The following is a 22,290-nucleotide window of genomic DNA, read 5'->3' as shown; positions in this document are numbered from 1 at the left end:
GACAAACCCAGCAAAATGAGCTTAGAAACTGACAGGGAGGAACATCATGATGTCCCTCATCCACAGACGTACCATCCCAATCTGTCTCAATAGATGTGCATAGAATGAACACTATTTGGGTGGGAGGAGAAATATTGTATGAAAAGCTTCATCTTGTATCTGTAATCCTGACCACTCAGACTGGCTTTGAACCTCTTTTTGTGATAAAATAGGCGGCACAGAAATTGATGGAATTCTTGGAAAACTCAGTCCCATTTGGGATATTTTGGCTTCATATCAGAAGGGAGAGCACAGGAAGACTTCCTAAGTCTGCTCAGAATCTAGGACTGTCCTAGCTTGTGGGGAATTGACAGCTCCTTGACTGCTTCAAGCTGCTCAAGATGGCATTGTCAATATGACATAGGGAAGGGTCGTTCAAGCAGCTTCACTTGACACTGACAAGTTAAATTGGACATAGAGAGGAAAACAGTGGAGGCCGGTAGTGCTTATGGTTGACAGAGTGGTTCATGTTGGAAATCTCAGAAAATGCTGGGAAGATCTTGCCTCATCAATATAATTGGCAGTGAAAAGAGGCTGATAAAATTACTGTAGTTTAGGCATTTAAATTCAGTTCTGTGACTTTACATTTTATAATAAAATATAGTGTTTGAGGGATGAATGTGAGAGTGTAACCACTTTTGAAGTAGCCCTTTGCTGGCATAGAGAGAGAGTCTAGGTTGAAGATGCAGAGATGGTAGCCCATGATGAATTTCTTTACTAAGTAACTTGTGACAACAAAGCAAGTGCTGCCAAACTTTCTCTGTTTCCTAGATAACATTATTTATGTGTTTTATTTTTTCAAAAAAAATTTATTTTGGAGAGAGAGAGATTGATTGATTGAGGTTTTCTATCTGCTGGCTGGATCTCAAAATAGCCACAATATCCAGGGCTTGGCCAAGCCAAATCCAGGAGCCAGGAGCTTCTTCTGGGTCTCCCATGAGGGTGCAGGGCCACAGGGATTTGGGCCATCTTCTGCTACTTTCCCAGGTGCATCAACAGGCAGCCAGATCAGAAGTGGAGTGGCCAGGACTTGAACTAGCACTCATAGGGGATGGCAGTGTCGCAGGCTGTGGCTTTACCCACTACGACACATTGCTGGCCCTGTTGATTTTATGTTTAAAAGACCTTCAAAATAATGGTATATCTTTATAATAGTCTAAGGTAATTAATGACGTGAAACAATATTTTACTATGCTTAAATAGTACTGGCTATTGAAAGAGTTATCTCATTTAAGCACCTTTCGCTTCTCAAAATGTGTAGTTGTTCTGAGGATAAAATGAGAAATTACATGTGAACTGTCCAACACAGTACATCCTAAGTAATTAGTAGTTCATTATTTCTTTAAATTATAGAGGGCTTTACTTCATACATTCAGTAAATGCAGGGATTCAGGTGTGATCATTCTGTTGTGTTTTTTTTTTTAAGATTTATTTATTTGAAAGGTATAGTTACATACACATACATAACACACATACACACACAGGGAAGGAGAGATCTTATCTTTGCTGGTTCACTCTCCATTTGGCAGGTTGTAGCTAGGGTCTCCAATGTGGTGGGTGGCAGGGGCTCAAGCACTTGTGTCATCTTCCCAGAAACATTAGCAGCAAGCTAGATGAGAAGTGGAACAGTTGGTATTTTAATTGGTGCCCATATAAGATGTCAGTATCTGAAGTGGTGGCTTAATCTGCTATGCCACAAGGCCAGCCCCATCATTCTGTGTGTGTGTGTTTTAAGATTTTATTTATTTATTTTGAGAGGCAGAATTAAGACACATGGGGAGAGACAGAGAAAGATCTTGTGTCTGCTGGTTCACTTCCCAAATGGCCAGAACAGCTGGAGCTGGACCAATCTAAAGCTAGGAGCAAGGAGCTTTCTCTAGGTCCCCCATGTGATTGCAGATTCTCAAGCACCTGGAATATCTTTCTACCTATACACCTTTTCTCTAGTAACTGGCCCCAGCCTTAATCCCTGATGTTGGGGATGTCTGGGAAACTACCATTCATGACCCATTCCCCCAGTCACAGAAGACTGGATGAGGGATGATTATACAACACAAATTGGGTCAGTTGTAATATCTTTTGGGTCACTAAAAAAGATTGAATGTTTTATTTTTCCCCAAAACTCTAAGGCAAGTATTTGAGTGCAGTATTTTGAGAGGAGATCTCAAGAACTATCTGTAGGGGAGTGGAAAAACGGTACAAGGAAGAGAAAGATGCTAAAAAATGCTGATTCATCAAGCGAGTGTCTACTTGGGAACTAAAAGTTACTCTAGTAATAGAACTCAGAAAATATGTGTCTCAGTAATAGAGTATGTGTCTAGTAGTAAGTATGTGTCTAGTAGTAGAACTCAGAGGAATATGTGTCTGAGTTATTCCATCCTAAGGGGCAAGAGGGCAAAGGGGTTTATACATCATTTGGGGTTGATTGTTGCTTAAGGACTCCTCCCAAGGAGGAGTCCTTAATACTCACATGTATTTCCTGTGGGAAGAGCAGGCCAATCCCCATAGATAACACCAGGGCAAAGGGTGGCAGATGCCTGAATAGCAAATTGAGTAACAGTGTGGATGTTTTCATGGCCGAGAGGATCTAAGGAGAACATTGATAAGAGCTTGATCAGAGCTTGATAAGAAAAACAATTTCCTTTTAGGGGATGAACCATTTAAACAGAGGAGCTGGGGTCAAAGTTTAGGCCCACAGTAGGCTAATGAATTAGAATAGAATGCTAGTCTTCAGATAGAACATGAAGAACATAGAAGGTATACAGACAAATACAAAAGAGAAGAGAGGTAGGCATTTGGTGCAGCAAAGATGTCACTTGGGATGCCTGTATCCCATATAGGAGTGCCTGGGTTCAAGTTCCAGTTCTGCTCCCAATTCTACTTCCTGCTAATACATAGGCTTGCAGACAGCGTGCCAAGGCTGAAGTGTGGGGGATCTGGATTGAGTTCCTGGCTACTGGATTCGGCCTGGCCCAACCCCAGCTATTGGAGGCATTTGAGAAGTGAAACAGGGGTTGAGAGATCTCTGTCCGCATTTAAAATAAATGAACATTTAGGTAAGTTAATTTTTTTTAAAAGAGAAAGGGAAGAAGAGAAGGCTTGTGGTCTCTGGAGTAGGATGCAGGTGAACTCTGTCAGTGAAGATGTTACTGGAGAAGCTAGGATTCTTGTCTTCGTGTGAGAAAGAATTCAGGCATAAGACAGAGAGTAGTGGAAAGCAAAATAGCAAGGTTTATTAGGGTAGGGAAATCTGTAAGAACAGATGGGCACCTCTCCAGACAGAACCTGAGGGAGAGTGCCCAGTTGCTCAGACTCGGGGAGAGTGAAGTTACATGGTTGAATGGAGAGAATACACCTGGGCAGGCCAGGCGGGTGGCTCAGCAGAGAGGCAGAGGGCTGAGTGCACAGTCTGGTTGAGGCCAGTGGTTTTTAAGGGGATGAGTTTTGCCTTCCCCTCTTCTTTTCCTGGTAACAAAGGACTTTATGGATGTAAATACTAAAAATTCCTTTCTGAGTTTTCCCCCTGAAGTTATCAGACAGGAGGAAGCCTGGCTGGCATTGCCCCGGTTAGAGGAAGGATGGGCAGGACCCCCTGAAAGATCAGGATCCGGGCAGGATGTTTGAAATGCAGATACTTGGCTGTACCTGGAAGGTTGTCAGGTAGAAGGGCAGGGCAGGATGTTTCAAGTACAGATACTGGGCTGCACCTGGAAGGTTATCAGGATGACTTTGAGATGCAGATGCTGGACCTAGATGTCAACTCCTTAGGCCTTTGTCACACACACACATAAGCTCATTTCTGACTTCCTACCTAACGACACCAGCTCACCTAGGACTTGTCTGTGTTTCCTTCTGCTATTTCTATACTATATGAAAATAACTGGGCCATATCTCTGTTAGTTTTTCCAACCTAAATGCGAAACATTCCTAAAATGTTGCAGAATGTATTTTTCAGAAATGGCAACAACAGTATTTTCAGATTTGCTTACTCTTTCAGAATGTTAACCCCTCTGTCACTTGCCCATCAGAAAGGAATCCCCCTTCATTCCCCCTGAGATTGATTACACCGGGCTTGGTGGCTGCTGAAGGAAATATGATAAAGGAGCGGCTGTATGATTTCTGATTCCAGGTCATAAAGGGTGCCTCTGCTGCAGGCTTTCTTTCTGGGCACACTTACCCTCGGAGTCCAGCTACCATGTTATGAGGAAGCCCTGAACATGTGGGTCAGTCACTTGCAAGCATTGTAATTCAGAGCTCAGTGGAGGACTCAGCCAGCAGCCACCATCAACCGCATGTGTGTGAATGACTGAGCACGGAGATGGTTCCAAGCCCTAGATTTTGAACTGTCCCTGTTGATACCAGGTGAAGTAGCAATGAGCCATCCTCCATGAAACTCACCCAAATTGCAAATCTAAAGGAAAGATGCAATGTGTTTTTTTTTAAAATTATTATATTAAGTCACTAAATTTTAACTACATGGCCCTGAATAACCAGAACTTAAAATGAGATAACAAATGTGGATTTGCATAAAGTTTTTCAAGTTGTTCAGGATAGTATAAATGCATACTTAGGCAATAATCTGTTTACTGACAATGCAAGTTAAAACTCCTTTTTCTACCACAGAGCATCAGCACTATTAGAGAAGTTTTTGGGTAGATTTGTCACAGTTTTCCCTTGCTGATAGCACAAAACCTTGATCAGCAAGTTCGTACCTGCAACCTACTGTGTCTTCCTACCCCATTACCATTATACTCTGGACTCTGTGACTCAGGCAAGCCTGCAGCTTTCATTGTACCTACCAGTTGCTGAGCAACAGTTTTGTCAGCAGTTGTGTATATTGTGCATTGTTTTGCTAATTTTTGTCAACATTCTGAGATACAGATATTGACTGTCATTTATGGGTGAAGAACCAGAAATTCAAGCTTCAGTCCATTGGGATCAGAGAAGGTTTATGGTATGATTTTTTTTTTATTTTTGAGTTTGCTGAGACTTGCTTTATGGCCTAGTATATGGTCTATCCTAGAGAAAGTTCCTTGTACTGTTGAAAAGAATGTGTATTCTGCCACTGTGGGGTGAAAAGTTTTGTAGATATCACTTAGGTCCGTTTGGTCCATAGTGTCCATTAGCTCTGTTGTTTGTTCGTTGATTTTATGTCTGATTGATCTTTACAGTGATGATAGTGGGGTATTGAAGTCCCCCATTGCTATAGTATTTTTATCTGTTAATTGTGCTTTTAGTTAGCCAGGTGCTCTGTAGTTGGATACATATGCATTTATTATTGTCATGTTTTTCTGTTATATTAATCACTAATCATTGCATAGTGTCCTTCTTTGTCTCTTTTAACAGTCTTTGTGTTAAAATCCATTTCTCTGATATTAGGATGGCTACACCAGCCCTTTTTCTTTCCCTGTTAGCATGGAGTATCTTTTTTCCTTTCTTTCTTTCTTTCTTTCTTTCTTTTCTTTTCTTTTCTTTTCTTTCTTTCTTTCTTTCTTTTTCTTTTAAAGGATTATTTATTATTTGAAAGTCAGAGTTACACAGAGAAGCAGAGGCAGAGAGAGAGAAAAAGGTCTTCCATCCACTGGTTCACTTCCCAATTGGCCACAATGGCCAGAGCTGTGCCTTTCCAAAGCCAGGAGCCAGGAGCTTCTTCCGGGTCTCTCATGCGGGTGCAGGGGCCCAAAGACTTGGGACACCTTCCACTGCTTTCCCAGGCCATAGCAGAGTGCTGGATCGGAAGTGGAGCAGCTGGGTCTGGAACCGGCACACATATGGGATGCCAGCACTGCAGACAATGGCTTTACCCACTGCATCACAGCTCTGGCCCCTCCCTTCATTTCATTTGTTTTGAACAGTTTGAGAATTGGAATAGTTCTACTTTAAAGGTTTTGTAGAATTTAACAGTGAAACTTTCTGGTCTTGGGCTTTTCTTTATTGGGAGGGTCATTATTACTTATTCATCTGCATCTTGATGTTTTTGTCTATAAAGACTTTCTGTGTTATCATGACTCAGTTTTGGTGGATTGTAAGTTTTCATAAGCCTATCCATTTCTTTTAGTATTTCTAATTTGTTGGCATATAGCTATTTGTAGTAATTCCTGAGAATCTTTTTATTTCTTTGGTATCCATTGTAACATCTGCTTTTTCATCTCTGATTTTATTAACTTGGGTGTTCTCCCTTTTGTGGTTTTTTGGGTCAATGGTATATCAATTTTATTTATTAATTCATTTACTTTTTCAAAAAAATCAGCTCTTCATTTCACTGATCTTTTGTATTGGTTTTTATTTGTTTCATTTTTGTTTATTTCTTCTTTGTTTCTGTTTTTTCTTTCCTCCTGCTAATTTGGGGTTTGGTTTGTTCTTGTTTTTCTAAGTCCTTTAGATACATTGTTAGATCATTTATTTGATGAATTTCCAATTTATTTATAGGCACTAATTGCAGTAAACTTCCCTCTTAATACTGCTTTTGCTATATCCTTTAAGTTTTGATATGTTGTGTTGTTATCTTCATTCATTTCCAGGAATTTTTTTTATTTCTTCTATGATCCACTGTTCATTCAGGAGCATGTTGTTTGGTCTCCATGTGTTTGCATATGTTGTAGAGATTCTTGAGTTGTTAATTTCCAGCTTCATTCATTGTGGTCAGAAAAGATACTTTGTATAAATTCATTTTGTAATATGTTGAGCCTTGCTATATGTCCATCCTTGAGAAAGTTCCATGCATTGATGAGAAGAATATGTATTCTGAGGCTTTGGGATGAAATGTTCTGTACATATTAGTTTGATTCATTTGGTTAATATTGTAGGTTAGCTCTGCAGTTTCGGTGTTGATTTTTTGTCTAGTTGATCTGTCCATTAATGAATGTAGGGTGTTGAAGTCCCTCATTATTACTGTATTGGAATGTATGTTTCCCTTGAGATCTAGTAACATTTGTTTTAAATAGCCAGGTGTACTGGCATTGGGTGCATATACGTTTACTCTAGTCATATCTTACTTATTCATTATGTAATGCCCTTCTTTGTCTCTTTTGATAGTCTTTGTGTTAAAGTCCATTTTGTCTGATATTAAGATGGCTACATATGCTCATTCTTGCTTTCCAGTAGCATGGAGTATCTTTTTACAATCTTTCACTTTAATTCTGCATGTATTTTTTTTGGAGAGATGTGTTTCTTGTAGGTAGCAAACAGATGGGTCTTGTTTTTTTTATCCATTCAGCCAATCTGTATCTTTTAACTGGAGAATTTAGGCCGTTTACATTTAAGGGTATTATTGATAAGTGATGACTTGGTTCTACAATTTTTTCATAAGAATTCCTATTATCTGCTTTGGATATCCTTTGTACTTTTATTAGGAGACTTTCTGTGTTCACATTCTTTCATTATGGTGATATCATTCTCTGTTTCTTTCTGTGGCATATCCTTAAGAATGAATTGTAAGGCTGAATGAGTGGTGAAAACTTCTTTCAGTTTCTCTTTGGGAAGGTCTTTATTCCACCTTCATTTATAAGTGAGAACTTTGTTAGGTACAGTATTCTGGGTTGACTCATTTTTTGTTTGTTTTCTTTTAGGACTTGGACTACGTCTCTCTATTCTCTCCTAACCTATAAGGTTACAGTTAAGAAGTCACCTGTTAGTCTAATTGGGGATCTTCTGAAGGTAAGCTTATGTTTCTCTTGTGCATGTTTTATATTTCTTTGTTTATGTTTTACTGTTGCAAGGTAGACCATAATATATTGTGGTGAAGATCTTTTTAATCATGTATATTATGAATGCTTCCTGTACTTGGATGTTCCTAACTTTTTCCAAATTAGAGGACTTTCTGCTACTGTTTCACAGAATAGGCATTCTATTGTTTCTTTCCATACCTTCAGGAAATCCTAAGATATGTATGTTTGGTTGTTTGATAGTATCCAGTAAATCTCAAGCAGTATTTTCGGTTTTTCTATTTTTTCTTCTATTTTTGTCTAAATGAGATAATTCCAAGGGTTTGAAATGGCAGGATTTCAATCTTTTTAAATTGTGAAGTAGAATTTCATTGTGTTGTTAATCACATTTTCATCATTCATTCACCTGAATATGGACATCTTGGTTGATTCCATATTTAGGCTATTGTCAACAGTGCTGCAATAAACACAGTGGAGCAAGTATCACTTTGATATAGTTGTTTCATGTATTTTGGATTTATACCTGATGTTTGAATGCTGGTTCATTTGGCAAGACCCATTTCAGATTTTAAAAAAATCTTCAGTGCCTAGCATTGTGATGTAGAGTGGATTAAGCTTCTGCTTTTGACATCAACATAAACTGGAGGGCCATTTCCAGCCCTGGTTGCTCTATTTCCTTCAAGTTCCCTTCTCATGTGCCTGGGAAGGCAACAGAGTGTGGTCCAAGAATTTGAGCTCCTATGGCCGGTGCTGCGGCTCACTAGGCTAATCCTCCACCTATGGCACCAGCACTCTGGGTTCTAGTCCTGGTTGGGGTGCCGGTTCTGTCCCGGTTGCTCCTCTTCCAGGCTAGCTCTCTGCTGTGGCCCGGGAAGGCAGTGGAGGATGGCCCAAGTGCTTGGGCCCTGTACCCACGGGGAGACCAGGAGGAAACACCTGGCTCCTGGCTTAGGATTGGCTGCAGTGCACCAGCTGTAGTGGCCATTTTGGGGGTGAACCAACAGAAAAAAGGAAGACCTTTCTCTCTGTCTCTCTCTTTCTCTCTCACTCACTAACTCTGCCTGTAAAAAAAAAAAAAAGAAAGAAAGAAAGAAAGAAAGAAAGAAAAGAATTTGATTTCCTGTCACCCATGTGGGAGACTCAAATGGAGCTCTGGGCTATGGCCTAGCCAGCCATAGCTATTGCAGCCATTAGGGGAGTGAATCAGCAGATGGAAGGAAGAACTCTTTATCTCTGTCTCTCCCTTTCTCTGTGTCACTTTGCTTATGAAATAAGTAAAATAAAAATTAAAATAAATCTCCATACTGTTTTCCATAATGGCTGATCTAATTTACATTCCCTCCAACAGTATATAAGATTTCGCTTGTAGTATTTTTTCTTTGTTTTGTTCCAGTACTATTGGTTGAACTCTGTAATTAACACACAATTATTCTTAGGTGTTTAAATTTTAACTGAAAAGTGATCCCTGTTTAATATAACAGTGGGAATAAGAGAGGGAGGAGATGTACAATTTGGGACATGCTCAATTGGACTTGCCCCAAATGGTGGAGTTAGAATCGTGCCAGGGGATCCCAATACAATCCCATCAAGGTGGCATGTACCAATGCCATCTCACTAGTACAAGTGATCAATTTCAGTTCACAGTCGGTCACACTGATAGGTCTAAGAGTCAAAGGGATCACACAAACAAGACTAGTGTCTGCTAATACTAACTGATAGAATCAAAAAGGGAGAGAACGCTCCATCATGGGAAGCAGGATACACAGCAGACTCATAGAATGGCAGGTGTCCTAAATAACACTCTGGCCTCAGAATCAGCCCTTGAGGCATTTGGATCTGGCTGAAGAGCCCATGAGAGTATTTTAGGCATGGAAAGCCAAGACACTCTGGAAAAAAAAAAGACCTAAATGGAAGATCTCTGCGAGTGAGATCTCAGTGGAAAGAACGGGCCATCAAAGAAGGAGGTACCTTTCTCTAAAGGGAGGAGAGAACTTCCACTTTGACTATGACCCTGTCGGAATAAGATCGAGTCAGTGAACTCAAAAGGCTTCCATAGCCTTGGCAACTCATGACTAGAGCCTAGGGAGATTACTGACGCCACAAACAAGAGTGTCAAATTGTTAAGTCAACAACAGGAGTCACTGTGTACTTACTTCTCATGTGGGACCTGTCCTTAATGTGTTGTCCAATGTGAAGTAATGCTATAACTAATACTGAAACAGTATTTTACACTTTGTGTTTCTGTGTAGGTGCAAACTGATGTAATCTTTACTTAATATATACAAAATCGATCTTCTGTATATAAAGAGAATTGAAAATGAAAAAAAGAAAAAAATGGCATTAAGATTTAAGTGCATTTTGGTGCAAAACATTTTTAAACTCATGCATATTTTTCTTAATACACATTTTCCATGAATTTTTTGAAAATTCTCTGTACTGTATCCTCAAATATCTAATTGATTAGTGCCAAGATGGTATAAGCACTCAAGCCTAAGGTTAAAGATCAAGTATTCATCCTACTGACAAGGCAGATTCACATTTTCCTAAATTGGTTCTAGATGAGGTCAAGAGCAATTCTGGGTCCACAGGATGTGTTATAAATACGGCATATGTAAACATAGATGTAAGAACTCCACTAATAGAGTCAGAGAGGCTGAAAAGGTGTGTAAATTCACTTTTACTTTGCCTGACTCTTCTCAATCCCAAAAGCTGTTTTCTTTGCTAAGCAAAGAAAGAGGAGGAGGAGGAGGAGCAACAGATGGAGGAGGAGGAGAGGTAGGTTTATTGGACTCAAACACATCTAAACATAATTCAGATGGGAAAAAAAGCCCTCTTTTTGTAGTCCAAGCACGTGTTGTCTGTGGAAATAGCACCACTCTACTTCACTTCTTCATTATCCCCATATCCTTAGTCCCCAGACTGAGTTTACAAACCTCCTACAGAGGCCGGCGCCGTGGCTCAATAGGCTAATCCTCCACCTTGTGGCACTGGCACACCGGGTTCTAGTCCCAGTCGGGGCACTGGATTCTGTCCCTGTTGCCCCTCTTCCAGGCTAGCTCTCTGCTTTGGCCCAGGAGTGCAGCGGAGGATGGCCCAAGTGCTTGGGCCCTGCACCCCATGGGAGACCAGGAGAAGCACCTGACTCCTGCCATCGGATCAGCGCGGTGTGCCGGCCACAGTGCGCCGGCCGCGGCGGCCATTGGAGGGTGAACCAATGGCAAAGGAAGACATTTCTCTCTGTCTCTCTCTCTCTCTCACTATCCACTCTGCCTGTAAAAAAAAAAAAAAAAAAAAAAAAAAAAAAAAAAAAAAAAAAAAACAACAACAACACCACCACCACCTCCTACAGAGGCACTACCATTGCCTAGGAAATTCGGAAAAGTAAGAAAACAGTGGCTTCACACTGGTCTCTGGGTAAAGTTTGAGTAAGAAAGGGTACGTTAACAAAACGACTTGGTATTCCTTGGGCCCAGTTCCTAGGATTAGAAGTTTCTTTAACACTTCATGTTCCCTTCAGTCTTCTCAGGTAACAGTAAAAATAAAGAAAATAGAGGCCATAACAGAACAAAACCATAACTCAGGAATCGGGTAACAGGTGAAAGATGCTAATCCCAGTTGAGAGGAGTTCATAAAAATGAATCCTGGCCCCCTTTGGGTAGGAGAAGTACTGCATCATGAATATTTATGGTGGAATATGGGAAGTGTTGGGAAACAAACCCAGCAGGGGCCAATCTCCGTGAACAGCTGGGGATCATTTGGGTGTTAAAATAAAGTTTTAAGGGACACCACTTAGATAAAAATCATATTTGAAAAGAATTATGCCTTTATTCCAAATAACATTGAGTGTAGTGCAATTGTGAGTTTAATACGCTTTGCAAACATCTGCTTGCTTTTAAACTTTACTCATCTTGTACCATAAGTTTGGATTCAGTTTCAAAAATTTTTCCTATTTTTATGTTGGAGTGACTCAGTTAAAAGGGGTTTATGAAAGTGCTAAAAAAGTGTATATTCAGATATGTATATATCATGAACCGACTTTTCAAAAGCATTCGCTTTAAACAGGTGATGTGTATAGTGGTTAAACACACAGACTCTGGAGCTGGACTCCCTGAGCCTAATTTCAGCTCTACCATTCCCTTCAAGCTGTGTGGCCATGGGAAACTCACATAATTTCTCTCTGCTTCTGTTTCCTCATCTACACAAATGGGATCACCATAGAGTCTTTCCACTATGACTGCTAAGAAAATTAAATGAGTTGCTGGCCCATAATAAGCACCGGCTTAGTATTAGTTTACATCATTATTGTTACTGCAATTATTCTCTTGTCCATGGAAAATTCAAAATTCAAATAAAAGGTATAAAATGGGAATCATATATTTACCCAAAAAGGTTTTTTTTTAATAAAAAAGATTAGCACAGTACCTAGCTCAAACAAAATATATAGAGGTCTGAGGAATCTACACAAAGTCCATAAGAAATGGAATTAAAAAGATACTTTTTCCATGAGCTTTTTGAAGACCTCTCATATTGAAGTGGAATTTCTGGTTAGCCAGAAACTACTGTTGCCATCAGCTCTGTCACTGAGTGTTCCTCAAATGAACTAAATCATTTCACAATAAAAATGCCAAATATAAATTAAATCAAAACATAGATAATTCACATCATTACTTTATATAGCAAGACTAAACTTCCTGTCCAGAGGATTATTCACATGACATAGATGTGCTTTCCCTACAAAGCACATAGGAGATCTTTCTTTGGTCTCAAACCATAATTTTGTTCACTTATTATTTTATCCATTCATCCCAATAAAAAAAAGAAAGAAATAAAACCACTGAAGGATCCATTTAACTGGAATCTAATTACTTATAAACTTATTACTGTTAATGCCATTTAATTGTTAATTTTAGATCTTTACAATTTCCAAATGTTGTGTGAATGACTGGTTATCTCCCCATACACCTAATCAGGAAATGCCTGAAAGAAGGTCCACCAATGTTTGAAATCCAGATGACTCCATGAATAAAGAACTCCTCCCTGTCCGGAGAATAAAGAATTTGCTCCCAACAGTCCATTTGCTTTATTTCTCTATTTAAAATGCTCCAAATGAAGATAAAAGTTCTTAATAGTGAATTTGTGTGGTGTGGCCCTATAATAGCCTCCAAACTTCCTCTCTGATTCTGCACCATGTTCCAGCTACACTACCCTTCACTTGATTCCTTGAACTTCTCAACCTCCTTGCTAATAAACAGCAGCTAGAGATATTTCCAAACCCTAGAAGGCCAGATGTTTGGGGCCCTTAAAGGAGATGGCCTTTAATGTTTGTTTGATATACACCCAGTGAGAGTGGGATGAACCTAATATCTTATTAATAAAAATTGGTTAGAGAAACCATACATTGTGCTTCACCTAGATAAGACAGAATCACTATTCTAGAAACTGTGTACTATCTATAATCCGAGTTTTGCTCCAACTTAGGCTTTCTTTTGTCAATGATTAAACTAAGACAATGATTTAAAGAGAACAGGGGTAAATTAAAAGGGCTTTACATTTAGATCAGAAAGGCTGTCACTGATTCTACACTTTGTACCACACTATTACAATACAGTACACTGCGTGATGTGGTTTTGGAATTTCATACGACCATTTCTGCAGGTTTCAGATACAATTGTCGTACTACATGCCTAGCAATAATGAACAGAGTGGACTGAACGGAAGAAAATATAAACAGATTACACATCTGACAAAGGATTGATAACCAAATTATGTAAGGAACTGAAACAACTCAACAATAAAAAAATCAAACAATCCAATAAAGCAATGAGCTAAGAATCTAAGCAGACATTCTTCCAATGAAGAAATACAAATGGACACCTAATAAATGAAAAAAAAAAAAACATTCAGTACACAGCCATCAGGGAAATGCAAATCAAAACCACAATGATTTATTATCTCATCCCATTTAAAATGGCTATTATCAAAAAGACAAAAAACAGTAAGTACCAGTAAGAATATAGAGAAAAGGGAACCTCAGTTCACTATTGGCAGAAATCAAATTAGCACAGCTATTACTGACAACAGTGTGGAAGCATTTTATAAAACCAAAAATATATCTATAGTGTTCCATTCATAAAGGAAATGAAGTAATATGAAAGAGACACCTGTACTCCTATTTCATTACAGTACTATTCACAGTAGTCAAGATATGGAATTAACCTAGGTGTCCACTGATGGATGAGTAGATAAAGAAAGTGCCATACACACACACACACACACACACACAATCAGGTATTATCCAGCAATTAAAAGATGAATAAAATCCTGACATTTACAGCAAAATGGAAGAAACTGGGAATTACTAGGTCAAGTGAAATAAGCCAGACACAGCAATACAAAGACTACATGTTCTCTCTCATATGTGGCAGTTAAACTGCATATATATTTTATCTAAATTTAAAAGAGTGATTACCAGAGGCTTGGAAAGGCGAGAGGAAGAACAGCAAGAGCTTGAGTGATGCATACCAAAACATAGTAGGGTGACAGTAACATGTTCTGTTGGTCTATAGCACAGTGGGATGATTACAGTTAATGATAATGTATTAAATTCTGTACAAACAACTAGAAGGGAGCAGCTGATAGGTTTCTAATACAAAGAAAATATAAACAAATGTGAAGACTAATTGCCTGGTATGGTCAATTTACATTGTGTATATGTGTTGAAATACTGTACTATATCCTATAAAAATGCAGAAGTATTATGTGCTAATAAAAATATTATAAATAAGCAATTAAAAAAAACACTCAAGGAAAACAAACCATTGACTTTCATTTGATTTGCTTTTGCATAGAAAAGTCCTCTCAGCTTCAGTGAGGTGGAGCCATTCACATTTCCTTAGGAAGGTAAGCCCTTTCATTACGAAAACTGAGATAGCAGGTGCCCCTTTCACACCAGAGGACTTCCATGAAACTGGATTAAAAGTGAAGTTTGTTTTGGTGCAAAAAATGAAATTGATGTATAGCTTTTCCTAATACACATTGTCCATGAACTTTTTGAAGTGCCTGTGTATTTAGACTGAAAGTATTAAAGGGTCCCTGCAGCTTGGTGCCATGCCGAGCTGTCCAGCAACTCTGCTCTCTAAGAGCTCCACACTTTCCTACTTCATCTTCTCAATAACTTCTCAGCTTTTATACATAAGCCTAACTATGTCACCCCCCTGCCAAGAGAAAGTTGCTGACTGTGACCATCAATATCTAAAGCTATTGTATTTCAGTCATCTCTTTTTGTGTATCTTCCCATCTCTGAAATCAAGATGTGACTTTCTAACAATGGGGTCTTCCAACCTTGTCGGTCACATGAGCATCCTCACATAGTTTGTCATTGCTGGTATGTACATAACCATGAGTGTTATTACTGACATTGTGATTCCTCAATGGAAGACCCTAGCCTTTTCAGTTAACAAACCTATAAGAACCATTTGAGGAAAGGACAGCCAGTGTTAGTTGATATCTGCAAACTTTTGTTAGCATCTGTAGTTAAATTCAAGTAAGCACCAGCACCTCAACTTTTAAGAATTGATGTCAGTAGCTTGGAAGAGAATATCACTGACAGTAGTAGAGCTCTTAGGAAATATTGCTCCTCTAACTCTTTGATGGCCACAAAATGACAGTGTGTGGGTAAGCATGTTCTCTGACCACCCTGAGTTGAAAAGTGAGCCAATTAGATCAATCTCAGGGTGGAAATGTTTTCAGAAGTTCTTATTCCACTGATATTTTCTTGTTAATGTACAACTCTACTTAAAAAGTTAGAAGAATTTAGTTTACTTTTGTACAAAACTTTTGTAATACACAATTTCCATAAACTTTTTGAAAGAGTTTCAGATGCACAAGTGACACACAATTTAAGAAGCCTGTGTTGCAATATGTCCAAAAAAGCTCTTTCCATATGTATGAAGTAAAATGTAAATATAGGAAAGCATTGACCTATAACTTAACTGGCAAGGTTTTATCTTTCTTAGTAGTAGATAGAAGAGTGATACGACTTACAAGTAAGCAAATTTTATGACATATGCAATAAAGTTTTACAGTTCCCTAGGATTTTCATTCATTGCATTTATCATAAATGTAACCCTTCATATGTAATTATTTGTTTAATTTCTATTTTCCAAATTTGTCCATCACTTGTATGGAGGGATAAATACAGTAAGAATGCAACAGACATTTTTTAGTAAGTTGAATGAATCCATTACTGAATAAATGAATGGAGTACACTGAACTTTGTTTCCAGTCAGACCTGGGATCTTTTTATTTTTTTTTCAAGATTTATTTTATTATTTGAAAGACAGAGTTCCAGAGAGAGGCAGAGAAAGAGAGAGAGGTCTTCCATCTTCTGGTTCACTCCCCAGATGGCTGCAATGGCTGGAGCTGCGCCTATCTGAAGCCAGGAGCCAGGAGCTTCTTCCAGGTCTCCCACGTAGATGCAGGAGCTCAAGGACTTGGGCCATTTTCCACTGCTTTCCCAGGCCACAGCAGAGAACTGGATCAGATGAGGAGCAGCCGAGACTAGAACTTGTGCCCATATGGGATGCCAGCACTTGAGACCAGGGCTTTAACCCGCTGTGCCACAGCACTGGCCCCTATCTGGGAACTTGAACATACATTTACAGACTTCTGGCGCTTAATGGATGTGGCCTAAACATGAATAGCAAATGTATGGTGCTTGATGGAGTGATATCTTAAAAGGAATTAGTGAGATTGAAGGCCTCTGTGTGGGTCATGTAAACTGCAATAACAAGTCTCGTCACCTTTACCCTTTTACAGCTACAGTATCTATCTGTCCCTTGAAGGCTTTTCATTTCCACATGCCTACTGAGCAATCTTATATTAACACACAGTAATCACATCCTTCATATTGTATGAAGGATGGTTATGGATCTGTGAGGGGGGATTCCTAAGCCACACCATGGATATACCCACAAAACACCTGTTTATGGGAAAATAATGAAATACCAGCCTGACCAGGTTGCTTAGTTGTATACTATTTGTCATTGATAATTCACCTGGCCTGCAGCAAGTCAGTGCTAATGCTTGCTGCTGTCCACAGGTGGCAGTAGTCTTTCACTATTGCAAAACACCAAATTGCCAATGTTACCTCTAGGCCTTCCAGACATGGGCCCTGGGAAAAGATTTCTGTGCTCAGGGGCAATTTCTCTGCATTTATCATTCTACCTCTTATTCGTTGTTGCTTACATGCAATTTTTAGAAAACGAAGGATCTTGGCTTTTTGTACTACCATGAAATATAACAAGCTACTTCCAATTGAAAAGATATTTTTTCTCAAATGTTTAAGCCGTGTACCTTTTCCAGTCTTTTAAGCAGGAAGGAAAGAGTGATTTTGCTGCTCATTTTATTCTTTTAGTAGTTTGATATTTCTCTGAATATTATCCAAAAGGATAAGAATATCTCAAACCTGGATTTCTGTATAATGAACTACATAAATTAAGAGTTTTTTAAAAGCATGTGTAATTTCATACGTGTTTTGCATTTTTAACACAATTCTATGTATGTATCAACACAAAGGAAAGCTCAGTTTGAAAGGGGTTAGAATTAAGCAATATTTTAGCTGTAGCCAATTTTTAGAAGCAACATAGCATTTGATAGATAGATACAAGCTCTGAAAGCAAAGATTCTGTTCTTTATCTTTCCATTATATAAATCTAGGTTGAATATATTTTATTTGTAAGTCAGTTACAGAAGTATTCTGATTTTATTAAGAACATCCCCACAAGTATAAATATTCCTTAAGAAAATGTGACAAACCACTATGAAATAAGCCTCAGCATACAATTTCCAGTGCACTAACTTCCCCAGACAAAAGTTAGTCTCACTGCATTCATAACCATTAGTCATGGTATTTGTTTAAGGTAATTTAAATAAAGTCTTTCCTCACAAAAGGAAAATAAATATGGTTATAAAGCAACATTTTTATGCACAGCATCAGCGATTCATTTTCCATGTTATCAACTTAAGAAATTCTGAAAACACAGACTTCTAAAAAACTATATATTGAGTAAATGGAACTTGTCTTTAAATGGTCCCTTGCAATAAAAAACCTTCTGCAAAATTGTTCCTCAGTTTCTTGATCAGGTAAAGCATGCTAGAGAACAATAATCCCATTTATACTTTAAAATAAAGGAGAAGAATAAGTTGATAATAATGTTAGCAATTTATTTTCCTGTACTGTGAAAGATTTATTCCCCCTTCCATGTCATTTAAAGTAAAACACTCAATATGTGGTTCTTCTCACTTTGGCTGGGCTTTTCTATCACAGCTGTACACATCTGGCCCCTGAGTGCCACTCAAACACAACTGCACAACATCCTGCACAAGCTGTGAGCTCCACATGCCCCAGACTCTATACTCAGGGCCCTCTCTGGGGCTGTTTCGTCACTAGACTCCCATACCTAACCATCTCTGCCCAAGACTAACGGAGTACTGGTCTGTGGGCCTTCTGTAGATCCTCAGAAATTCGTTTGTCCACAGCTGTTTCAAGAATATTTGAGGGGTGGGTGGGAGCAGGCATTGGGCCTAATGATTAAGATGCTGGAATCCCACATTTGGGTACCTGTGTTTATGTTCTGACTTCTGTTCCTGACTCTAAATTCAGTTAATGCAGCAGTAGTGGCTTAAGTGATTTTTAAGAATTGGAACTGTATTACAAAACAAGATACCAAAATTATCAGTCACAAAATGACTCCAATTCCTATCTGGAATATGCACTATCTTGCAGACTCAGTATTTATTTTCCTTATTCTTACAGCAGTCTTTTTTTTTTTTTTTTTTTTTTTTTTTTTGACAGGCAGAGTGGACAGTGAGAGAGAGAGAGACAGAGAGAAAGGTCTTCTTTTGCCGTTGGTTCACCCTCCAATGGCCACCGCGGCTGGCACGCTGCACTGATCCGATGGCAGGAGTCAGGTGCTTCTCCTGGTCTCCCATGGGGTGCAGGGCCCAAGTACTTGGGCCATCCTCCACTGCACTCCCGGGCCACAGCAGAGAGCTAGCCTGGAAGAGGAGCAACCGGGACAGATCCGGCGCCCTGACCGGGACTAGAACCCGGTGTGCTGGTGCCGCAAGGCGGAGGATTAGCCTATTGAGCCGTGGCGCCGGCCCATACAGCAGTCTTGACTAAGAAGATGTGTAGAAGAAAAAAATAATTTGTTATCACCAACAATATTTCCTTTGAACAATTTCATTATATTTGTTGCTGTATAAAAGAACATCAACAGAATTTAAAAGCAAGTTATACTTAGAGAACATTCAGATACTATGATCTAGACAACCATTTGTTTATAATGGTAGACAAACAGATTTAATTCACTTTTTTTGAAGAGTCCTACTTCCCTAGGATTATGACCTAAGACTTTCTATGACCACAAACATGTCAAGCAAGCTTCCTGATAAAATTAAAAAGAGCCCTGGAGTCTGAAAACAGAGTTCATAGTTTTCATCCAAATTTTACAATTAAATTGCTATCAGATGATGCCCCAAAAGTTGCAGTACCTATAGCTATCACATTCTCTATTTATAAAGAAGCTTAAAAACTAGATGACATCTGGATCTCTTCCAAGATTTAATGTGTTTATTTCAGCATACTACTAGGCATATTTTTAAAAATATGTATATAATAAGGAGTACATTTTAACACAGTTTTTAATATTCAAAAATAATATTCCTTGATAAATATTCTACCTATTTCATAAATAAAGCAAATTGAGGGTACAAGTAAGAGGAAACAAAGACAGAAATATTTTCCACATCCTAAAAGCTCCCCTAAAAATGCATCAGGACTGTGGAACAAGCAGATATCCCCTTGCCACCCCAGCAGCAAATGATACCAGTGAGCCACCAATGTGAGCATCTGGAACCTCTGCCTACAGCAGTGCCACATTGGTCACATTGAGAGAGTGTGCAGAGGGCGACCTGCATCCTAAGAGCCATGAATGCTTCTGGAGTCCTTTTCCAGGCTAGGAGATGAGGCAGCCACCGAGCACAGTAAACAGTACAGCCCTAACCCTCAGCCTGCAAAGATTACTACAAGAATGGGGATTTCAGGGATACAACTCTTCTTCCAAATTCTCATTTTGTTTATCCATCATCCTCTCTGGATCTAGACTATTTAGAAACATTTGTGCTAAAGATTACCCACCTGTTGGAGTTTTTGAATGTAACTCAACCATGTTAACTGTCAACACTGGTTAAGTGAAGAATGGAGAGGGAAATGGAAATAATTGAGGGAGAGGCCTTTTACCCAAAGGCTCCAACAACTCAGAAAACAATCTCTTTTGTTAATTATTAGATGTTGCCTACTAACAAACTTGAATGTCTAGAAAACATTTAAGAAGGATGATTAACTGAGGTTACTCTACCAATGAGGTGAACTGATTATTGCATTCTGGAGTGTTGTTGAATTTTAGTGACCCAAACCCAATTTCAGTTGCTGTTTTACCAACTTAGTTGCCTCTCACTATTGTGCTCACTGTTGCAGGCTGGGTGAGGATTCAACACAGGTATGCTGAGACACCCATGATCTAACTCCACAGCTGAAATAGGGGTAGGGTTCCCTTCTCAACTCTCATCCCAAAGTTAGCTCTGGCTCTGATGATGACACGGCAGCAGTTTCTCTGGATCCCTTCACTCACATTCATTCATTCAGCAAGCATTTTAATGCCTACCAAGTGCAGGCCCTGTGTTGTCCCCTGAGGAAAGAAAGATGAGGCTACATAGCACATTGCTTAGAGAGTGCCAAGAGAGAGGTGAAGACATGCTAGAAGTGGCTACTACAATTACAGAAGTGTATGACAAGGACACAGAAGCGGCAGAGCTACCATAACTGCTTGGTGAAATTTGGGATAGCTTCATAGAAAATGTAGGGCTTGAGGGCACATTATAAAAGAAGCAGACATGCATGTGCCAGACTGGTTTGTGGATGTGAAGAACAGCAATGAAGTCTTTTTTTTTACAGATAGAGTTACAGACAGTGAGAGAGAGACAGAGAAAAACGTCTTCCTTCCGTTGGTTCACCCCCCCAAAATGGCTGCCACAGCTGGCGCTGCGCTGATCTGAAGCCAGGAGCCAGGTGCCTCTTCCTGGTCTCCCATGCGGGTGCACAGGTGGGCCCAACCACTTGGGCCATCCTCCACTGCCCTCCTGGGCCACAGCAGAGAACTGGACTGGAAGAGGAGCAACCGGGACTAGAACCTGGCGCCCATATGGGATGCTGGCGCCTCAGGCAGAGGATTAACCAAGTGTGCCATGGTGCCGGCCCCTGTCGCTCCCCCTCTTCGTGGAGGAACGACACTAAGCCCTGCCTAGGCTTCATATCCGAGTCACGGCACCATTATGTCGCTCCCCGTCTTCGTGGGGGAACGACACAGGACCCTGCGCTGTTCTTTCGTCTGCTCGGCCCTCCCCGGGTTTGCTGCTGGTTCTTCCCGGGTTGGCTACTATCCCTTCCACCTCCGTGGAAGGGCAGTTCCCCCTGGCCGCATTCCCCACTTCCGCAGGGGAGCGGCACACCGCCGGCCGGCTTTCTCGGGGGCTGCACGGGTTCCCTTAGATGTTCCCCATAGATGTTCCTGGTGCATGCCGTCTCTCTCCTCCTTTATAGTCCTCCTCCGCCAATCCCAACTCGGCTGAGTACGCTGCTCTCCAATCAGGAACAAGTCCTACAGTTAATTGGTTGAACTGGAGGCAGCTGTGCGGAAGCTGTTTACTTCTCTCCCAGCGCCATATTGTGGGAGAGCAGATGCATAGAATAAGTCTTAATTCCAGTAACAGTCTAGTCCGGTTTGCTCCCCACAGAGATCCCCCTTTCTTTTTTTTTTTTTTTGGCGTTGATACGCGCCTGTCTTCGGTGTCCCGCGGCACACACTCTGCTCTACTTGCTAGAGCTGCCACAGGCTCTTACAAGTCCTATCAATCAGGAAAACCGAATCCGGGTCCTCTCTTCGCCATTGTGAGGAGGTTTTTAGGCGCTGATGCGTGCCTGTGTTCGGTGCCCTGCAGCGCATGCTCTGCTCTGCCCGCAGGGGCTTACAAAACCTATCAGGAAAACCGAATCCAAGCCTTCTCATTGCCTTATTGTGGGGGAGACTTATTAGTGTTGGTTCGTGCCTATCTTCGGTGACCTGCAGCTAGCCGCCCAGGTGCTCATCGCCTCACTAATCGGGCAGACCGAATCCAAGCCTTCTAATTGGCATGTTGAGGGGAGGCCTTATTTTTCTCTATTTCTCTATCTCCGGGCATTTCTATTTCTCCCATTTTACTTCTGTCTGCCAACATTCCTATTTCTCTTTTACTTCTAAACTTCTGTTTCTCTTATCCCCGCAGCTTTCCGGCACCTCGCCCTGCCGGCGGGTTCCCGGCTCTGCGCCGCTTCAGCCCGCGCGCCTCTCTCATCTGCGCAGCTTCCCGGCTTTGCGCGGCTCGGCTTTTCGCGCTCCGCGGTCTCCACGCTTAACCCTTTCGCGTCTGAACCACGGCCTACGCCAGCGTTCCCTATCTATTCACGCCCCGTGCTCTCTCTGCACGC

General features: G+C 40.3%; 1 long non-coding RNA gene across 1 annotated transcript; it reads right to left on the bottom strand.

Moving 5' to 3' along the window:
* Positions 1-1,451: 1,451 nt before the first annotated feature.
* LOC149128734 (uncharacterized) lies at positions 1,452-2,631 on the bottom strand. The gene is made up of 2 exons (XR_016223367.1): positions 2,510-2,631; positions 1,452-1,648 (listed from the first exon to the last, which is right to left on the bottom strand). It is a non-coding gene; the product is annotated as an uncharacterized LOC149128734 (long non-coding RNA).
* Between the last annotated feature and the right edge of the window lie 19,659 nt (positions 2,632-22,290).

This window comes from Oryctolagus cuniculus, chromosome 1 (genome assembly GCF_051225735.1).
Source record: "Oryctolagus cuniculus isolate XC-2025 breed Fujian yellow rabbit chromosome 1, ASM5122573v1, whole genome shotgun sequence".
Taxonomy (NCBI): domain Eukaryota; kingdom Metazoa; phylum Chordata; class Mammalia; order Lagomorpha; family Leporidae; genus Oryctolagus; species Oryctolagus cuniculus.
This window is presented reverse-complemented; position numbering and strand designations above follow the sequence as displayed.